Source organism: Canis lupus, chromosome 17 (assembly GCF_003254725.2).
Source record: "Canis lupus dingo isolate Sandy chromosome 17, ASM325472v2, whole genome shotgun sequence".
NCBI lineage: Eukaryota > Metazoa > Chordata > Mammalia > Carnivora > Canidae > Canis > Canis lupus.
The window spans coordinates 58,069,509-58,089,979 of record NC_064259.1 but is presented as its reverse complement, the minus strand read 5'-3'; the positions used below and the strand labels follow the sequence as shown (position 1 = coordinate 58,089,979).

Below are 20,471 nucleotides of genomic sequence, written 5' to 3'. Positions count from 1 at the left end.
CCATGTAAAGGGAATCAACTTCCAATTTTTAATGAGTGTATCATCCAATCTGGAGACATCTCGAGGCCCTTGTGACTTTCCCTCCTCCCCAACAAAATGTTTTACTTTCAGAGACTGGGAAATACGAAGGGCAAAGAAAATCAATGTTTCTACTTTTTAAATTTCTGGGCATTTAGTAGGAAAAAAAACCCCTCACACATTTGCTTCTGCCCATTCTTCATTAGTACAGAGAACTGGAGCTGACTGGGAAGGAAAAAGAGACAAAAGTGCAGATGTGCTGTTGAATTCACAGGGTGAACTCAGTTGCAGTCCTCCCTACCCGCAACCATAACCCCACACAGCAAGCACTCAGCAAGGAAATGTATTTTCACATGCTTTGGGGAGAACTTGGGGCCGAACAACCTGACCAGATGATTTCCTGTGATTCAGTACCTACTGTGTGCAAAACGCTATGTTGAACGGGGCTGGATAAGTCAATAAAACAAGCTACTGGTCAAGCGGGACAAATTCTAACACTGGTCCTTGTAAAACAGAATTATATCACTGACCCCCTTTGCTCAGATTGTATAGTTTTAAAATTGCAAGGAAGAACCAAGTTCCAGATTGTCCTAAAGCCAAATTATTTTGGAATCTTTAAAAGGAAACTCTATTTGGTTGCCACAAAGTTGTAAATAAATTCACAATTAATCTGACTAGGCTCAGAATCACTTCTATGAGTCCAATTTCAATTGCTCCAATCATCCTTTCCCACTTTCCTGCTCTAAGAAGTTTATTGCAACGATGTCATGTTTAACAAAGTTCATGTCTATGCTATGACCACTACTCCATAAAAGGCAGAGTATCAAACTTAGAATGTAGAACTAAAAGGCCACAGGATTCCAAACCGAGCTCATTCTTAACTTCTGGCACGCCAACTCCTAACAGGCTTCCTCTCAGCAAAAGTACACAAGAGAAAGAACCAACCTTTCCCCAACATGTGGAGAAAAGAAAACTGTACGACGAGCATGTGCATGCACAGAAAGCCCGGGTCTCTACAAAATACTAAAGGATGTTTTCACACGCAAGGGTTGAAATGCCTCTATTGTCCTTGGGGCTAACAAGTCTTTAGGCAACCAAGTAACTTATATCAAACTAAAGAGTCTTGACAAAAGCATTCAAAAATGAATTTCTATCATTTAAAATAATGGCTATCCAAAGTAAAAAAAAAATTTTAAGATCTTGTTTATTTATTCATGAGAGACACAGAGAGTGGGGTAGAGACATAAGCAGAAGGAGAAGCAGGCTCCCTATGGGGAGCCCAATGTAGGACTCGATCCCAGGACCCTGGGATCACGACCTGAGCCCAAGGCAGATATTCAACTGCTGAACCACCCAGGCACCCCCCAAAGTAAGATTTCAGCACAAATGTTCCTTCTCTGTGAAATTCTCCTTGATTCCCAACTGTCCCTAGGAACGTACTCTGGGGCCCTACAGCATTATAGTCACAATGCTATTATGACACTTAAAAAACTGTATCCCTGTTATGTGTAGACAGAGAGCCCTTTGAGGAAAGGGTCATCATCTCAGCACCCAACATCCGGGAGAAACTCAAGAAACGCTGGGCGATCCAGGGGTTATAATGAGCTTGGAGCATAACTTTTGCTACCCTTGCCTCACATTTACACAAACCAATGAAGACATGCTAAATACCTGTTTAATTTCTCACCACCTGCCTTTCCCACGAGGTGAACTACTACGGAAGTCCCTGCTTATAGAAAGTAGAAGGTAACCATGTTTATGGTTTTGACTTGCATTTAATTTGATGACTTTTGCCTTTGCAACTGCTATAGCAATGAACAAATATGATTTTAACTTACAAGAGACCCTACAGAAACAGAAAAAAACATCCAACATACTCCAGATTGAATCACAGGAGTCATATGCTCATCATCAGGTTCTTTTACCTTTCAGGATGTCCAATCTGCTCTCTCTTCTACATTGGGACACAGAAGAACTTTCCAAGAATGATCTCTGCCTCCCAAACAGAAGGGAGTTATTAGGTCAAAGTAGAGTGACACCAGCTAGCCCCACATTCAGTCCTACAGGGATGAGAAGAATAGAGAAGTTCATACCCCAATTCACACCAATTGCAAAGAAAACTACCCATTCCCCGGTGCTCTGTGGCCAAAACAGTATTTAGAAGGAGCAGTAAGAAAATAATTAGGTGAAAAATGGGGAAGGAAGGCAAAACCACTAAAACTCAAAATGCAAGAAGATAGAGCAGTGTAGCCCAAATCCATCCCATTGAAGCCAAGGCTGTTTAGAAAGGCAAAACCACCAGACACTAAGCCTCATGCTAATCATTATTTTTAACTTGCTCCACAGCCAAGAACAGTCATCAAAAGGTTGCAAAATGAACTTTTATTTCATATCTTCTTTATGCCCTTGTGTTAAGCGTGATGGACATGCTGAAGAAATACTGCAAAGCCTAAGGTACAAGTGGCCATAAGATAATTTAACTTTCAAAAATCAGTTGGTCTTGAGCAGGAGGTCTTAACGTGGGATCCACTGCCTCACATGGAGTCTGTGGAGAGACTTAGTGACAGCTGTGAACTTACTGGGGAAAACTTCCATCTTCATTCACCCTCACTCACCTCTAGCAGAAGCTAGCACTGCCTTCAATTGTAGAGGAAGGTAACAACCAGTGATAGTATTAGCAATCCTGTGACTGTCACCAAGACAAACCACAGGACACTTTCATGTCACATTACACTTGTTGCAGAGATCTAACACAATATTTACAGTCATCCCTACTTCAAAATTACAATATGGTTAGACCTGCAGCTACATTCTGTTATTTAATGTGTTAGAAGGAAACAGATAAATTACTGTATCATAATCGCTTAACATTTTTATAACTGTTTCCATGTCACTTGTAAGTCTACATGTTCTCTTTTACGCATTTTAAAAACACAATTCTCAAAAGTCGTCCTACACTTCGTTAGTTTGCCAAAGGGGTATGTAGGACAGAGGAAGTTAAGAACAAAGAAAGTTGTTCGAGAACAAATAAAGTTCCTAGAGATTCCTTTAAGATTTTATTCATTTGAGAGAGAGAGCATGAGAGAGAGAGAGAGAGACAGAGACAGAGAGTGCAGGAACAAGGGGAGAGGCACAGGGAGAAGCAGACTCCCCGCTGAGCAGGGAGCCTGACATGTGGTTCCTTCCCTGACCATCATAACCTGAATCATAACCTGAACCAAAGGCAGATGCTTAACCGACTGAGCCACCCAGGTGACCTCCTATAGACTCTAACATCATAGTCACCAAGGTAGACAAGTAATTTATTCCAATATTACTTCATAGTTGGAAGAAAATTAAGCCACCAGGAAGCCAAATAATATGTCCAAGGTCTCTTAAATTTCGGGTGGGCATCAGCCTAGGTGGGCACCAGCCTAGGTGAGCATTCACAGCACATGTATTCCTACTTTCCCATGGGGACCTTTTCTTACATTCTACAATTGTCATCACTATCACTACCTTCCTACTAAATAGGGAAGAGGTATCACCTTTCAAAATTAGTAGAAAACCAAAGCCGAGGTGATAGAACAAGACAGACGCATAAGATACTCGTTTTTGTTCCTTGATCAACGGTGCTGCCATAATTGTTACAAAAGCTGAATTTGGTCTGCTCCTGAGAGAGAGTAGTCTTTCAGAAGTGAGAAAAATGTTGGGCTACATAATCCCTCATTCTCAGAAGTGTTCAAAGCACTTTGTAGATAGGCATTTACTTGTTAAATGCTGCAACGTATTATGAGTGGTCACAGCAGTGGTATCACCACTTCATAAATGGGAAGACTGGAGAATAAATATGAAAGACTGGTTCAAAGTCACATAAATCAATGGGAGAGCCAGTTTCCTGATTCCAAGTTCAAGGCTCCACTATACCAAATTACCATGATCAAATATTCAGTTGATTATAAAGTTTGTGAAACCTCTGCATGTCCCCCCAACCCCCCACCATAAGCCAGAGAGCATTTTCTTTTGATTCACAAAAGCAGACACTTCTGAAGGCTATGGGGCTAATATCCCATAGAATAAATTCCAATGTACATAGTACTTTTTCCACCTATGCTAGTCATCTAAAAATCTAGGTCAGGGGTCCTGAGCTCAAAAGCCACGTTACATACAAGTTAGTTGCCTTCTTAGAAGAGAACGGTGTGGAATTGTTCCTTCATTTTTCAGTCCATGACCTCCTTATCTACCTACTGTATCTTGTGGAACTGTGATCATCTTATGTTCAACGCCTATTACAAAATAATACTACAATGGTTTTAATACCATTAGATCCAAGGTCCTAAAACTACGAAATGTCACCTCTGCCCCAACTGTGCCTTAAGTTTTCTCTTCTTTTTCAAACCACCAGTTATTGGAATCCTCATTCTTCAAAGCATCCTTATGTCATCTAACTAACTTCTGCTTTCATTAAGTCATCTCTGTCTTCAATAGCTTGGGTCTTTTCTCAATAGTTACTAAGGACTAACTAACTTCTTAAAATTGTACTGAGGACCAAAAACATTATTCACAGTAACATCAACTCCTTGCTAAAATTTCCCAAATCACTAGTATCAAGACAAAACCATAATCAACAGGACAATCACAATGCAGTCTCCATGGAGAGTCAAAGGGTCTTAACCCACATATGACTGTTACCCACCATATCCTTTTGCTCTCCCAAACCCCATTTCTCAACTCTTTTACTATTCATCCTTCCCACCTGCTACTTCCGATTCATAATTTTGTGCTCTGTGCAGGAGAGTCCAAATCTCTGGTCTAAGAACAAACACTTAATTCCTGAATATTTCAAATGCCGGTAATCCACCACACATCACCGACCAAAATGTATCTCTCTACACAGCCACCATATCACTTTCCCACTAAAGTCACTGCCGTACAGTCACTGACCGGGATCCATCCGTGTTTGCCTAACTTCACTCCAGTTCCATCCCACCTTAGAGGCTCTCTCCATCAAGGGATACTTTATGTCCATCTCTCTGCCTTGTCTACTAACTTTCTCAGTCCCCTACTGCACTGTGATTTTGGCTCTCAGTCCCTCCTCTCTAGCACCGACCGGGGCCCCTGGAGGACAGATCGAGGCCTCCTCCTTCAGGCTTGGGAGCCTTCAGGTAAGGCCCCCAGCGACAATATTACAGGCCTCTAGCCCTTCCCTCCGAACCTAACCAACCCTGCCGTTGTTTTCCTTAGGATATCTCCATTTCACCAGGCTCCCCCAACACGAACCAGTGACATCTTAATAGTCTTTGCAACTTTCAGAGGTCAATGACTAGGGTTCCACTTTGGAAATCACTGGTGTGTCCACGACCCCCACAATGACTCAGTGACCTAGACATCACCACCTCACCTCCTGGAGCCCTTTACTACTCAGACACCCTTCTTAGCTTTCACTTCCCCTCACCCTTCAACAAGTCACTGGCCTGCAAAGTCCCCTCTGGCTCTCTATCCGCCTCCGAGGTCTTCACAGACCCCACCAAACTCGACCCGAATCCCCCTATTTAGCTCTCGGTCTCGCCCCGCCGAAGCCCCTTCATCCCCGGACCCTGGGACCGTCCCATCTCCTCCTGCAGCCTCCCAGGCACCGCTTGGGAAACAACCTCTAAAAAATCCGGAGACGCCGCGGTCGCTTCCCACCGCTCGGAGAGGACGCCCCCTCCTCCCCCACAGGTCTCTCCAGACTCCGCGCACTCACATCCGCAACCTCGACCCCCGCCCCTTGCCTCCCCTCCCCCCCACCCCGGCTCCCGGCGGCCGCGGCCACCCTACCCCCAAGCCGGCTCAAAACACGCGGACGCGGCCCCGGGCCCCCCGCCCCCGGCTCCGGCCCTGCCCCTCCCCCTCCCCCTCCCCCCTCCCCTCCCCGCGAGGTGCACTTACCCCCGGGCGGGAGTGGGGGAGGGGACGGCAGCGGGGCCGGGGAGGCGGCTCCGGTCCGCGCGGCTCTCAGCCCCGGGGGGCCGGGGCCGGGGCCAGCGGCAGCGGCGGCGCAGCGTCTCCCCCCGGCGGCGGCGGCGGCGGCGGCGGCGGCGCCGTCCCACTCCCGCAGGCACACATAGGCTCCATTGTCCGCCGGCGCCTCCCCCTTTCCGGCTCCCCCCTCCGGGCCCGCCCCTTCCCCTCCCCTCGGCCCTCCCCCAGCCGCACCGCGCCACGGAAGGTCCCGCCGGCCCCGCCTCGGACGCGAGCCGAGAAGGGCCCCCTCCTCGGCCCCGGCGTCCCGCCCGGCCGGGGCACCGGGCCTGCCCCTCCCCGCCTCGGCGCCGGGCCCGCCCCGCCCCCCGCCCCCCGCCCCGGGAAGGTCCCGCGTCCCCCTCCCGGGCCGCGCGCAGTGGTACCGACCGGCCGCCTCCTCCGCCCCCGCCCCGCCCGGCCTTCCCGGGGAGGCCCCGCCCCGCGCCCCGCGCCCCGCCCACCCCGGGCTCGCCCCGCCCCCGAGCGCGTTCCTCCGGGGCCGCCCAGCGCCGGCACGACCTCCTGCTTTGCATGGAGACGCCCACCGGGTCCCCGCCCCGGTCCGTCACCCGGCCGGAGGGGACGCCCACTCCCCGCCTTAAAGCGGCAGAGCCCCTTTCCCAACTAAACCTCCCGGAGGGCCGGCGGGGTGGGAGACGCGGCCGGGGCGGGCCTCTTGCTCCCCGCACCGTCCTCGAGGCACCCGGACCCCCCCAACCGCTGCCGCAGCACGGGGGAGCAACCCAAGGGGACCTGCAGAAAACGCGGGGGGGGGGGGCAGGGCAGCGTGGAATTTGGCCATCTTTGACAGGAAAGAATTGGAAGCTGCCAAAGGAAGGAAGGGGTCTTTCCCTCACTTTCCCGCTGCCCTGCTGCCGGCCTAGTGCTCAGTCTTCCAGGCAACCTCCGCACAGTCCCAGGACGCCATCGGCCTTCCCCGTACCCTCCCCGGCCCCCTGTCTACACCGCCCGATCCGTGCACCGCGCTCACGGTTGCCGGCTTCTCATCCCCCCCCCACCCCCAAAGGGAGCAGGCCCCTCTCGGGGGTGCCCTCGTCTCCGCCCTCGCCGGGGTCCTGCGGACGCGGTGGCTGTCGCAGGGTCTCTCCCTCCCCGTCGGGCCCAGCCCAGCCCCGCTCACGCACCGCTACCCAGTGCCCTAGAGGACCTCCGGTCCAGATCCTCGAATGGCTTCGGAAGGCCTGTGCTTTGGAGAGAGAGCTCGAAACCCAGGCACCCCGGCCCGGTCCCCGGGGACGTGAGAAGGTAACCCCTTAGGTTGCACTTTTCCTCGGAAGGAAAAATGACGGCATCCTGGTGCACGCATGCTGCTGAGGAAGGCTCAGGTTCTGGCTACTCCTGTTCTATCTTAGTGGCCCTTGTTGCTGCCGTGACCAACTGTTATTACAGACCTGTCTACTGACGGTCCTCCCCAGAACACACTGTTATTACGTCTCTGTGTTTGTGCTTTGGAGAGGCTCGATCTAAGAGGTTTCTGCAACTACGTGCACTGGCCCCACAGCCCTTCTGAGTCAGTTAAGTGGAGACTGCCTAGGTTATGATGAGCTGCGTATCCTCCCTGAAGACACAGGCGACACGGCCAAGAGAAGTAGAGAAGTTTTCTTCTGCTTTTGCTTCTGCCCCCCATAGTTTTAACCAGGATTTACTTCATGCTGTATCAGTTTCCCTGTCTATAAAATAGGAAACCTTTGCCCAAGGGGCAATCTTTTAACTAATGGTGCAGCTTGTAAAGGATGGTGCAGGAGAACCCTGAGCGATAAAGCTTTCCAAAACATTTAAAATTCTTGAGTGACCATGTAAGTTTCTATATTATGTCTCCGCAGCCTAGATCCCGTGCAAAACGTTTTTTTTTTTTTTTTCATAGCAAGATGTTTTCTCTGTCTTACATTATGACCGGTGATTGAAATAAAGAAAAAAAAAACATGATAGTACGCATTAAACAATATAAGCCCAAGATTGGCTGAAGGATTCCAAACGGGAAATAATTAAAATGCTTTTTGTCAAGTTTTGGTGATAGGGGAGAACCTCTGTAAAAGAAAGCAGAGGGAAAAAGTAAGGTATGCACATAGGGAAAGACAGCTAAACGCAGAAATATGCAAGAAACATTTGGGATTGCAGTTGTGGGTGGAAAGAAAGGATTTACAGAGCGTACCTATAAGAGAAAACCACTACCAAAATAAGCTCCTGAGTGGAGTGTTCCAGACCACATCACTTCTACTCGGAAACCTCAAAGACAAGCTCCTTATAACAATACACATACTAAAACGTCTTAACCATTTTACTAGGCTTTACACCCTCCATGATATGTGTCAAAATTCAAAATTATTTACTGAACAGAAGAAAAGCGTAAATGAATACTAAACATGCAACACTAGGGTAAAGGGGGAATAATATTAAGAATAAAGTGTGCTAGAAGTCATGAAACCTAAAGGTTAGAGTCTCCGTAGTAATGTAAATTTAGCAACATTTGCACATGGGATAGAATTGCATTTCAAAATATTATTTATTTTATCAAATAGTTTATTTTACTAGAATTTTTGTCTTCTGAATTTTCTAACTTCCATTCATTTCCATCTCACTTGAGAAAGAATTCTCTTTTGCTGTATAGAGCTCTAGCATGCTGTCTACACGTAAATACTAATGGATAATGATGAAATCATTTTTAAAAGCATCCTGTAAATAAATGCTTCAAACTGTTTCTGCTACTCTAGAAATTCTAGGAGAAATCATTTTTTGATCCAAATGGTAACATTGTTAAAAATAAAGGCTTTTGACGCCAAAGAGACCTGGGCTTGATTTTTTTTCCGTTTTGAAATTGGCTTCTCATGCTGATGAGAAGTACTTACTGTGATGCAAACACGGATGGTATAAATTTGGCTTCTTGGTTCTTCAGCTAATCTCAGAATCTTTTATTTAAGTTTGCCTCCAGTCTTTTTTGCCTGTAAATTCTGCTTTCAAAATGTTTGTTTCCTCAGCTCTTGATAAATTTACCCCAAAATTTTAGGGTTGGAAGAAACCCCATCCTATTTTACAGAGGAGAATTCTAAGACACAGAGGTTTAATGACTTGCAGAGATTATGTCCATTTTTAGGGAGTAGAATTTAAGTCCAACACTCTTCAGCCTGGTTCTAACTCCCGTGGTTTGTTCATTCCCACTAATATTTATCACTGCAGCAAAGCCCATGAAGTTCTACCCTCTTGATGAAGAAAGTAAGAATCAAACAGGTTGAGCCAGTTGGTGCTAGGGCTGTAAGAGGCCCCCACCGAATTCTTGCCTTGGTTAAAGCCCTCGGTTTGTCCATAATTTCTTGCTGCTTATACTGTTCCTTACCAATTCAACTACGTCATTGTCCAAACCAACGTGGGCAAGTTTCAACCCCAAAGGAATACCACCAAGAGAGTCATTTGTGACTGACAGTGAAGGGTTAGGATGGAAGGGCGTCTTGACCTTCACAGTCCTATTGCCCAATGCTGTAAGAAAATAGCCAAGAAACCATTTCTTTGTTAGGGTGCCCATGAAAAAGAAACAAATCGCCCTACCCCAGCTTTCACCAGTCCATTTAAGTCAGTGGGGAGTCTTCCAGCTTTATCCCTACCGGGAAAATTTAGGGCTGCGTGTCTCTTTGTAAGGGAGAAATCAATGTTCCCCACTGCCTTCCTTCTGGCAGCTCCTCCTGGGGCCACTGGCACTTTGATGTGAGTATGGGTCTCCTTCTGTGTCACCACAAGTCTGCTGCCAACAATCTGGGAATTACAGGCACCCTCTCTGTGAATGCTTGGCTGGGATCTGTGACTTGACCCTCAGATTCCTTAAAAAGTTCCCATCCCTGTTTCCCTTTTGTTTTCACACTCAAACCTGAATGATTGTGTCTCCCATCCTCATTGTCTGCCTTCTCAAAGTCAAGCTTTGTGACTTTCAGCCTGCTAGTTCCTGAGCCCTAAATCATTGATGTATAAATGCTGATCCTCCTCTCCAGGAGCCCATCATGGCTTAAGCAGAAGCAACGGGGGTGTTCCGTGTGCTCCAACCACTTCTCCCCAAACCCCCTTCATCTTCATGCCAGTTCTTCACACCTGTCCTCATAGTCATGCCCCCTTTCCTCTTCAAATCCCACTAATTTACTATTTCATTTTACTCTTCACTTTGCTCCCAACAATAATTCTGGGTATTTCTACGTTTCATGTCATTTTCTTCTTCCAGACATTTCTCTCAGAATGCCGCCCTTCAGATCCACCTATTTTCTTTTTTTCTGGGTTCTACCTTTCATAGAGGATGCCTCCTACTTCCCACAGTCATCCTCTCCGCCAGCTTCTCTGGTACTGCTATCCAACTACTGCTGCCTGATTCACCTCCATGGTTTGTGTCCAGCTGCTTTCATTTGTTCCAATGCCCTGTTGGAATCCTTGGCCACCCATCATTCCAGTAGTGGCAATTCCTAATGATGATACGTAAGGAAGAAATCAACCCACATTTTTGTTTTCCCTCCTGGGCTGCCAGACGTTGTTACTAGAAAAAACCACAAAACCAAAGAAAGTAGGCCCCGACCAAAATTCAGGTGATGAAAATTCAACTGAACTTCGTTACTATTTACTTGGCAACCCCTTTGTGTATCCTCATAACCTCCTATATCATTTCCCACAACAATTATTCCAAATTCTATCCACTATGCCTTCTACATTGCAAGACCTATCTTGTCATCTCACCCCACCTCTAAAGGGGTTTTTTGTTTGGTAATGTCTTCCATTTATTTACCCTTTGTAAAATCTTTCTTATTCCAATACTCTTTTCTCCCTTTTTTTTTATTCTCAATTTATCCAAAGGGTAACCTACATTATCACAAATCCTTTTCCTCCTCTGTAAATCACCCAACCATTCTGCAAGAATTCTCTCTTCAACATGGCCAAACCTAATTGCCCAAAGCATCCAATGAATATCATTTCCTTTCTGAATCTCTTATATTTTGAATTTCAATGATATTCTGGTTTTGTGTCCCTACACACACCCCAATTTTATTGATATATAATGGATATATAACATTGTATAAGTTTAAGGTATGCAATGTAATGATTTGATGTGTGTGTGTGTATATATATATATATATATATATATATATAGTGAAATGACCACCACACTAAGTGTAGCTTAGGTTCAAAACTTTGGCATAATCCTCACTTCAAAATCCTCCATCTATTTATCTCTTCTAAATCTCTTCTCAGTCACCTGCATCCACAAATTTCTCCTTCAATCAACTTCTTGTTTTCTGGTCCCAACCTGGGACTGTTGTAATAGCTTCTAAATGGTCATTCCTGCCTCCAGCCTCTCCCTGAATCAGCCAATTCTCCATGCTCCTTCTCCAGACAGACCTTCCTAAAAGACCTGTTTATAATATATTATAGGACCCCCTCTACCCTAAGATCAACAGTGTGGTTAAACAGGAACAATATTGGCTTTAGAATCACCTGGACCTGGGTTTGATTGCATATTGGACTGCAATTTACTAGCAAAGTAATTTCAAAAAGAAGAAAAAAGTAGTCTTAAGGTGGTTCCTAGTCTTGCCCTCTATCTTGAGAACAAAATTGTACACTTCTCTGCATTTTGCAGTCACTTAGTAGTTGCTATATTTATTGAGCACCTACTAAGTGCAGGACATCTTGGAGGAAGTACAAAAAATGAATCAAGTACCCAAAGTATCCAACTTTGTCTTCAAAATCTAATCAGACTTATACAGAGACTTCATTCATTTAAAAAAAAAAAAAAAAAAAAGATGTGCTGGGGAAAGGGGAATTCAGTAAGTGCCAGGTATCATGCAAGGTACCAAAGATTCAAATAAGTGTAAGACAAGTCCCCTCATTTTGGGACCTGAGATCAAGCTAGGTAAGAATACTGACAAGTGAACATTTATAATCAATTATAATAAATGCTATGAAATGGATAAATACCAGGTGTTTGGGGGCACACAGAAGAAAGACATCTAATCCAGACAGGGGAGTCAGGGAACTCAACGAGACCTGAGCAGAATCTCAAAGAATGCATAGGAGTCAGTCAGGCAAAAGACTCAGCAATGTGCAAAGGCTCAGCTGTGTGACAATGTATATAAATAACCACAATACAAGATAGAAAGTAATAAATAAGTGGCAGAGCAGAGGCAAAAAGTAAAATGGCAATCAGAGGAGATACATTTTAGAGGGGGTTGAGTGAGATGAGCAGCAACTGCTTCATGTAAGTGGAGGCATTTGAGGCAACATGAAGGAGTCTGGGGTCGTGTTGATCCAGACCTGCAGTGGGGCCAGACGCCTTTGTCTTCTCAGCATTCTCTGCAGCGCCCTGCACACAGTGGCACAACCTTTGCCTGCTGTCATGATGATGACAGCTATGATGATGACATCTAGGTTTTTCTCATGAAGTTGGCTCTTCTGATTTCCTAGAATGCTTATAAGGGGAGACTCAAGATTCAACAGAGTCATTTCTAGGGCCCTCAATCAGATCTCCTGGCTTTGAATCCCAGCTCTGCCATCAGATGGCTGTGTGATCTTAGAAAAATTATTTGACCTCTCTAGGGTTTAGTCTTTTACTTTATAAAGTGGAACATCGATAATATTTTCCTCACAGGGTAGCATGAGGAATAAATGAGCAACTACATGTCAACACGTAGGACTAATGCCTCGCACATAGTAAGTGCCTAACCAATAAATGTTAGTTATTAATATATTTCATCATCTCTGGATTATCCACAATGGGATTGGCTTTAGGCAGAGATTTTAGGAGCACTGAGAAGGGTAACACAACAAAGGGTTAGCCCTGTTTTATTTTAATAATCATCTGGCCAGACATCTATCATCCTTAACTATTAACTGTACTGAGGAAATATTGTGGGGAAGAAAGAAAAGGCTAATTCTGAAGCATGGACAACCTTCCCCAGGAATTGAAGCCAGGTTTTCTGAGGGCAGTAGGTCCTCTGGGACTGGAAGAAGGGTTGGATTGGAGAGAGATGCCAAGAAGTAATGAAGAAAACAAAAACAAGGTCATTTGTGTCAGTAAAGACATGCTTTACTAACTTAACAAACAGTACTGACCTTGATTTGGGGACTCTCCATCCACTGCCCCTTTCTCTACTCTGTGCTGTGTTTCAGAATAAATAATTTCACTCAGGATCAATGTTGAATCATGTCAATGAAGGAGACTACACAAGTAGTCAAGAAATCCCTAGCTTTAAGATTTCGTAATGACTTTTACATCTTTGCTTTCTTAGTTATTATTTATTAATGAAAAATGAATAAGCACTTAATATGTGTCATAGTGCCAAATTAAGTAGAGTGACAATTTCATTAGAAGCTGAACAAATAGGGGTGCCTGAGGGGCTCAGTCGGCTAAGCGTCCAACTCTTGATTTAGGTTCAGGTCATGATCTCAGGATCCTAAGATGAGCACCACGACTGGGGCTCTGGGCTCTCTCTGTGTGCAGCAGGGCGTCTGCTTGAGATTCTCTCTCTCCACCCTCGGCCCCTCCCCAACTTGTGCACGTGCTCTCTCACTCTCTCTCCCTCTCCCTCCCTCCAAAATTCCCTCTCCCTCCCTCCAAAATAAATATTTTTTAAAAGGTGAAGAAAGGGCAGCCGAGTGGCTCAGTGGTTTAGTGCCGCCTTCAGCCCAGGGTGTTTTCCTGGAGACCTGGAATTGAGTCCCACGTCGGGCTCCCTGCATGGAGCCTGCTTCTCCCTCTGCCTCTGCCTGTGTCTGTGCCTCTCTCTGTGTCTCTCATGAATAAATAAATAAAATCTTTAAAAAAAAAAGGGGGGGGGGGGTGAAGAAATAGTCCTTGTCAGAAATCTCACAGCCCAGTTGAGAAAACACAAAAAGTTTAATAACGATTGATTTCTAAATTTTATTACAGATATGACAGACATGAGACAAACTCTGGACTTCCAGAAAAAAAAGAAAAAAGCAATGAGTAGAGTCTGGAGCGATCACTTGCAGCATCAGAAGTTGAACTGGGCCTTGAAGAATAGGATTTGAGTGGTTCTAGGAGGGGATGGTGTCCCAGGGGCCAAGCAAGAGACTCAAAGGAGAACAGCATGTGTGGACAGAAAACAATAATAGTAATGATGAGAACAAGCATCATGAGAGCTGTCCTTTACTGAGCATTTGGTATTTGCATGTGCCAAGCAATATTCTAAGGACTATAGTCATATCATCTCACTTAATACACACAATGACCCCACAAAGTATGAACTGTTGTTCCCATTTTACAGTTGAGGGGCTAGAGACTTTTTTTTTTAAGATTTTATTTATTTATTCACGGGAGACACACAGAGAGAGGCAGAGACATAGGCATAGGCAGAGGGAGAAGCAGGCTCCTTGCAGAAACTTGATGTGGGACTTGATCCCAGGATCCAGGATCACGACCTGAACCAAAGGCAGATGCTCAACCACTGAGCCACCCAGGCGTCCCAAGGGACCAGGGACTTTGAGAGAGAAGTCACTGTTCTAAAATCATGTGGCTAAGTGGGCGCTACGACGAAAATCCAAGTCATTCTGAGTTGAAAGCTCTTAGCTTTCTACAGTACAGCCTCTCTTAGTGCAAGTATTGGGATGCAGTGGCAAAATACAATTGAATAAATAGGGTAGGAATTCATTACATAGAATATAATTTATTTTTTAAAGATTTATTGATTTTAGAGAGAGAGAAAGAGAGAGCGTGAGGAGGGGCAGAGGAAGAGGTAAAAAGGAATCCCAAACAGATTCTGCACTGAACCCAATGTGGGGCTCGGTCTCCTGACTCTGAGATCATGACCTGAGCTGAAACCAAGAGTCAGACACTTAACTGCCTGAGCCATCCAGGTGTCCCACAAAGAATATAATTTAAAGAAAGTATGCAAGAATGATATACTGTGAGGTTAAAAAAAAACAACACCAAAAATCATAGTTTACCAAACACTGCTTGTGGAACAGGCAGTCTTCTTTACAGGATCATCCAGAACTTGATTTAGAGTTATACCCACTTTACAGATGAGACAATCAAAATGGAGACATTGAATGACTTGGCCAAGCCTCACAGCTATTAAACAGCACAGTCCAGAACTGAACACAAGGCTGGCAGCAAAGCCTGTGTTCTTGCTGCTATTTCACACTGCCTCTCTCCTTGGGCAAGGGAAAAACTGGGTAAAAATAACACTGCTGCAATTTGTATGGCATTCTTCAAAGTATTTTCATATTCACAGCCACATCTGATCCTTGTAGGATAACCATGTGAGAGTTTCATAAGATACCTCCAACATCGATCATAATGAATAATAACAGTCACAATAATCACTAAAATAATATTAGGCAGCACCAAATGCTCCCCATACATCTGGCCTCACGTGGATTGTATGGTTGACTTACAGCAATCTTGTAAGATAGGCTCTGTTATCATTCTTACCTTGCACATGAAGATACTGTGGCTCACAGAGGTTAAAAAATTTAATGAAAGAGGTTGGCCTCAGATAAGTTGCAGAACTCATTCAAGGAATGTGATTCCTGGACAGGAGCACAGCTCCCAAGTTTCCACATCCATGCATGCCCTCTAACAATCTCTCTGCAGCTCCAGGAAGGCAAGAAGAGCAGCTGGAAGGCTGCAGAAATGTAGGTGTGAGGTGATGCAGACCCAGACAGAGTAACTTAGGGGACAGTGAAGAGGTGGCACATCTAGGTGCCGTCTGGGGAAGGCTGTAGCAGCTCACTTCTGAAGCATGTGAACATAAGAGGAAGAAAGAAAAGCTGAAGTTTGGTTTCAAGCCTAAAATGGGTGGAAGTGGTGGTGGGCATTGTGGTCAGAAACAAGAGTGGTTTAAAAATGACACTGGTCCACAGGGAGACATACTATATGCCAACTGGGGATGACTATGGTAGAAAAGACAGATGACATCGAGTGTTGCTGGTGGAAATGTAAAATGGTACATCTACCTTCGAGAACAATTCAGTAGTTTCCTAATAAGTTAAACATTTTACCATATGACCCAGCAATTCCACTCTGAGGTGTCTACCTAAGAAATAAAAACAGGCCCACACAGACTTATATGCAAATGTTCTATCGCAGCATTATTCCTAACAGCCAACAAGTGAAAATAATCCAAATGTACATCAACTGATGAATGGGTAAATAAAACTTGGTGTGGTATTCCTCAGCAATAAGAAGGAATGAAGTACTGATACACACTATAACATGGATGCACCTCAAAATCACTGTGCAAAGTGAAAGAAGCCAGATGCACAAGACTGTATATGGCATCATTTCATTTATATGCAATGTCCAGAAAAGGCAAACCTATAGAGATGGAAAGCAGATTAGTGGGGTCAGGAATGGGGATCAGCAGCAAACAGGCATGAGGGATCTTTCTGGGGTGAAGCAGATATTTGAAAACTGGATTTTGGTGTTGGTTGTGCAACACTAAATTCACAACAAAAGTCATTGAATTATACACTTAACATGGGGGAACTTATGGTGCATAAATCATATCTCAATAAAGCTTTTTATTTTTTACCTAAAGTGAAGCTAGCTTGTGAAAGAAAAAAGAGTTGTTTTAGAATTATAGGTGACAACTGGACACTGAAGTGGAGATGTCCTGCCAGGTGCAGAGGTAAAAGCCAAAGCAATAGAGATGCCTGGGTGACTCAGTGGTTGAGCACCTCAGGGGGTGATCCCAGTCCAGGACAGTGTCACATTGGGCTTCCTGCAGGGAGCCTGCTTCTCCCTCTGCCTATGTCTCTGCCTCTCTCTCTATGTCTCTCATGAATAAATAAATAAAATTTTTAAAAAATAGCTGAAGCAATATAAATGAATTAGTTCACGGAGGAAAAAGGCACACAAGATAAAAGGAAGATGTCAAGAATAAAACCTTTGGTGTCACTACCACCAGGGGCAGGGAAAACTGCGGTGGCTAATAATGATGTTCACCTTGGTAACAACTCGTCCCACTAATATTAAAATTCACTTATATTCTCTAAGCTCGTACCACCGAGCACAGAGGTATGTGCCCCAAGGCATGGCAAACAGCACGGTCAGTCTATGTGGGGGAAAATTGCCTCTAAGTGACTAAAATACACAAGGATAAGTGGAAATGGACTGAATGTATTCTCTGTATTTTGATGCTAAAAAGAGAACTGCACAAATACTTTCACCTGAATTAGAAATAACATCAGCATTAGGGAGTGTGGTGTTTTGAGAGCAATGACATTTCATTTAGTCACTAACCACCAAAAAGGGTGGATATTATGCTGGACCAACCCTAGAATCAGGCTTTTTGGCCTCCATATCGACTTCTGAATTTAGAAGGAGCCAGCAGAGTCTCAGGTAAACTTGGCAACTGCTTTCTCAACTCAGAACCTAGTGACCCATCCTCCTCTGCCCCCTCCCAGGCTGAGAACTTTGGGGAGGGATCCTTCTAGGCTAGGGTATAAAGATCCTCTCCTTCCCCAAAGGCCTGACAGCCCTTTTTTGTTTCTCCTTTCACATCTCCGGTGAAAATGAAACAAATTTAGACCACTGTCCTTGGTTGTGAAATAAAGTGGGAGAAAAAAAAAAAAAAGAATCTGGGAGCTCAGGGTAGAGACAGCAGGGTATAGAGAAAGAAGCCCAGGATTGGGAACATTGACCCCCAACTTCAGGACCACCCCACTCACATCACACTATGAGGGGCAGCTAAGCAGACTCTTAATCCCAGGTTCACCTGGAGCCTAAGGCTGGATTTTGGATAGAGGAAAAAAGATACATTTACTTTCACTAACTTCTAACTCAAATTTATCATTGCCTTCAAATACAAACATAGGCAATAGATCAAGGTGGCATGAGCCATCTAGGACTTTTTCACTGATAAGAATCACAGATATTTTTGTTATCACTTTACCGTTGTAGCAGATATCCCAAATATTGCTTATACTCATCACTGATGATGCAACATTATGGTAGTTATTAAATCTGCCAGTAGAACTTTTATTAATGTTCTAATAAAGAAGCATATATATTAGTACACCACAGATTTGATGCTTTTGATATTTTGATCATATTTCAGTATAACTCTTTTTTGTAAGGCTATGTATTTTTTAAAGTCATAATTCCATCCATCGGCTTCACCAGACAGCCCAAGGCAGGTCCATGTCACAAAAAAGTCGAAAAATTCCAGGACTGGAAAAACTCACCCCAGTCTCTATCCAGAACCACCAAAAATGAGCTTCCCTACAAAGCAGGCAATCCCACCATTAGCCAACATTTCCTCTGGGTTTTTAAGATTCCCATTAAAATGCAAATGTCCCCAAAGGAGAAGAACTTCTCCGAGTGTTATTAGTTAACCCCTTAAATGGGATTGTTTAGCAGCTAGCTGAGCACAACACCCTACAATTCAATTAAACAAACATTTATTGAGCTCCTGCCACGGGTAAGAAACCAGGCTCAGGGATAGGGAGTGAAATCCTCCAAGGTTTCTCCTCTCAAGGGTGTTTGCAATCTAGTGGAAGGAATAAAACAAGTGCAGAAAAGACAGAAGAAGAGAAATGGCCCCAGAGAAGTGCGAGGAGCAAAGCGCGTCCAGGGGAAGAGATGGCCTGGAGGAAAGAGACTCCAAGCACTTTCCAGGATTGACTGAGTATGAACCTCAGAATCCAGCGCTGGCCAAGTTCACTGCCTAGGGTTGCGTTCAGCAGGTAAAGCATCAAGCAAGCTAGGCGGCTGAGAGCTCCGTTAGGCACCCGGGGCCCGCGAAGCCCAGAGGAGGGGGCGTCAGTGGGGGCAGGGGAGGGTCTAGAAAGACTGCGGGTTGTGATGAACGTGGTACGGAGGAAGTGACACAGGAGCTGAGCCTAGTAGGAAAAGTTTTAAAAAGATAGGATGGGGGAAGGGAGAGGGGAGGGGCATTCCTGGCAGAGGTGAGGGTGGAGGGCCTGCTCTGGGGACGCATCCGAAGTGAGAGTCTCGGGGTAGCCGAGGCACCTGGGAGGAGACGGGTCTGCAATTGTAAAACCGAGTTGTACTGCGAAAGGATCTTAAATTTAACGCGGAGGAATCTGTACCCCATTCCTTTGGAGCAACCAGGCAAAGTCTTCATGGAGGAAGGCCTTCCTATTTGAGCTGGGCCATTAAACCATTAAACGTCAACAGGTGGAGATGGAGATGGGGCGGGGGGGGGGGGAGCGTTTTGGGGCTGCGGGGACACCGCCAGCGGGGCGGGTCGCGCAGGGCGGGGTAGGACCGCGCGGCCGCGGTGCCAGGTGCAGGGAGGCGGCGCGCGGCGCACACCTGGCTGGAGGGGGCGGGGCGGGGCGCTGTGGTCGCCGCGCGGGTCCCTCGCCCTCGAGCCCACGCACCGGGGCTGGAGCCTGTCCTCCAAACGCCCCAGGTGGTCTTGAGGCGCCAGAGAATCGTTGAGGGGCTGAGCCGGAGAAAAGGCCAAACGGGAAGGCGGGCTAAGAATCTGCGCTCCCCTTGGAGGCCTTGCGGCGCTGCGGAGAATGGACCCCGAGGGGAGAAAGGTATTTGCCGAGCCGACGGCGCTTGAAGAAGCTTTCGGGGAATGAAGGGTTGAGGATGGAAAGTGTGGGGACCCAGGAAAGGGCTATTACAGGGGTCCAGGTGGGGAGTCACGAGGGCCTGAATCATCGCAGTGGCGATGATCACGGCGACAGCGGCGCAGGGAAGAGGAGGGAAGGGGCAAATGTAAAGACGTTTGGTGACAGAACCTACATGGCTCACTGGGCAACTGAAGTGGGTGGAGGGGCTGAGTCACGCAGGACTCCAGAGATTGGAGCTGGGCAATGAGGAAAACAGCAGGACCTTTACCAGAAAAGCAGGGGAGAGAGGCGCCTGCGTGAGGAAGGCTGTGTGTTTCGATGGAAAGCTCTGGCACAGTCACAGGCTGAGAACACTGTTGATTTTTAGTTTGAGTGAGGGCACACTGTGGTTAGTGGAATATAGGAGGAGACACAGGTGGCCCGCCCAGACTGGGCCGGGGCAGAAGAAGGCTGCGGGGCCGGCCTTCCTCACCGGTTTGTGGAGGGAACCCCAACAAGGTGACAGGAGCTCTGAGCTGTAAACCCAGGCCAGTCCCTGCTCTTCTCAGGAGCTACCGTTTCCTCTTTGGAAGAGCAGGTGATAATAAAACTTATCACCCACTCATCTCATGGGAGTGCTGGAGAGCAACCAATATACATACATAAGTAAGTTTAAGACACTCAGCAAGAACAAAGTGTGCTAGAAATGCTAAATAATAATAAATCCAGCCGCCTCCTCCACCATGATAGTAAACAAGGTGTCTTTTTTCAAAAACAGATGTGGCTAACCAGGTACCAGCTTCGAGGCTGTCTGTAGCTTCTAATAGGAAGGTAATTAGATCTAAATTCTTGATTTTCAAGAATTCCCTTATTAGAGAGTCTGAGTGACCCTAATACCTCCATCAAACGGAGAGCCTGAGCCAGACTGC

General features: G+C 45.8%; 1 protein-coding gene and 2 long non-coding RNA genes across 12 annotated transcripts in view; 2 read left to right on the top strand and 1 right to left on the bottom strand.

Annotated features, from left to right (window-relative positions):
• Positions 1 to 20,471, bottom strand: part of BCL9 (BCL9 transcription coactivator) — an 83,356-nt gene that overhangs the window by 18,626 nt on the left and 44,259 nt on the right. For 6 of the 9 annotated variants that reach the window (XM_035700388.2, XM_049096177.1, XM_025453281.3 and 3 more), the window contains exon 2: positions 1,944 to 2,078. The exons of 1 other annotated variant lie outside the window; for it this stretch is intronic. The gene's annotated coding sequence lies outside the window, so the exon portion shown is untranslated. Of the gene's footprint in view, positions 1 to 1,943; positions 2,079 to 5,928; positions 6,071 to 7,148; positions 7,341 to 20,471 lie in introns of those variants that run through there. 2 more of the 9 variants (XM_025453283.3, XM_025453282.3) reach the window with 2 other exon arrangements.
• LOC112664075 (uncharacterized) lies at positions 1,523 to 14,242 on the top strand. Its single transcript, XR_003139484.3, has 3 exons — positions 1,523 to 1,764; positions 2,365 to 2,472; positions 13,916 to 14,242. It is a non-coding gene; the product is annotated as an uncharacterized LOC112664075 (long non-coding RNA).
• LOC112664076 (uncharacterized) overlaps positions 19,268 to 20,471 on the top strand; it is a 59,926-nt gene continuing 58,722 nt past the window's right edge. The window contains exon 1 of one of the 2 annotated variants that reach the window (XR_007403360.1): positions 19,268 to 19,524. This is a non-coding gene — a long non-coding RNA (uncharacterized LOC112664076). The remainder of the gene's footprint in view (positions 19,525 to 20,471) is intronic. The other variant, XR_003139485.3, reaches the window with a different exon arrangement.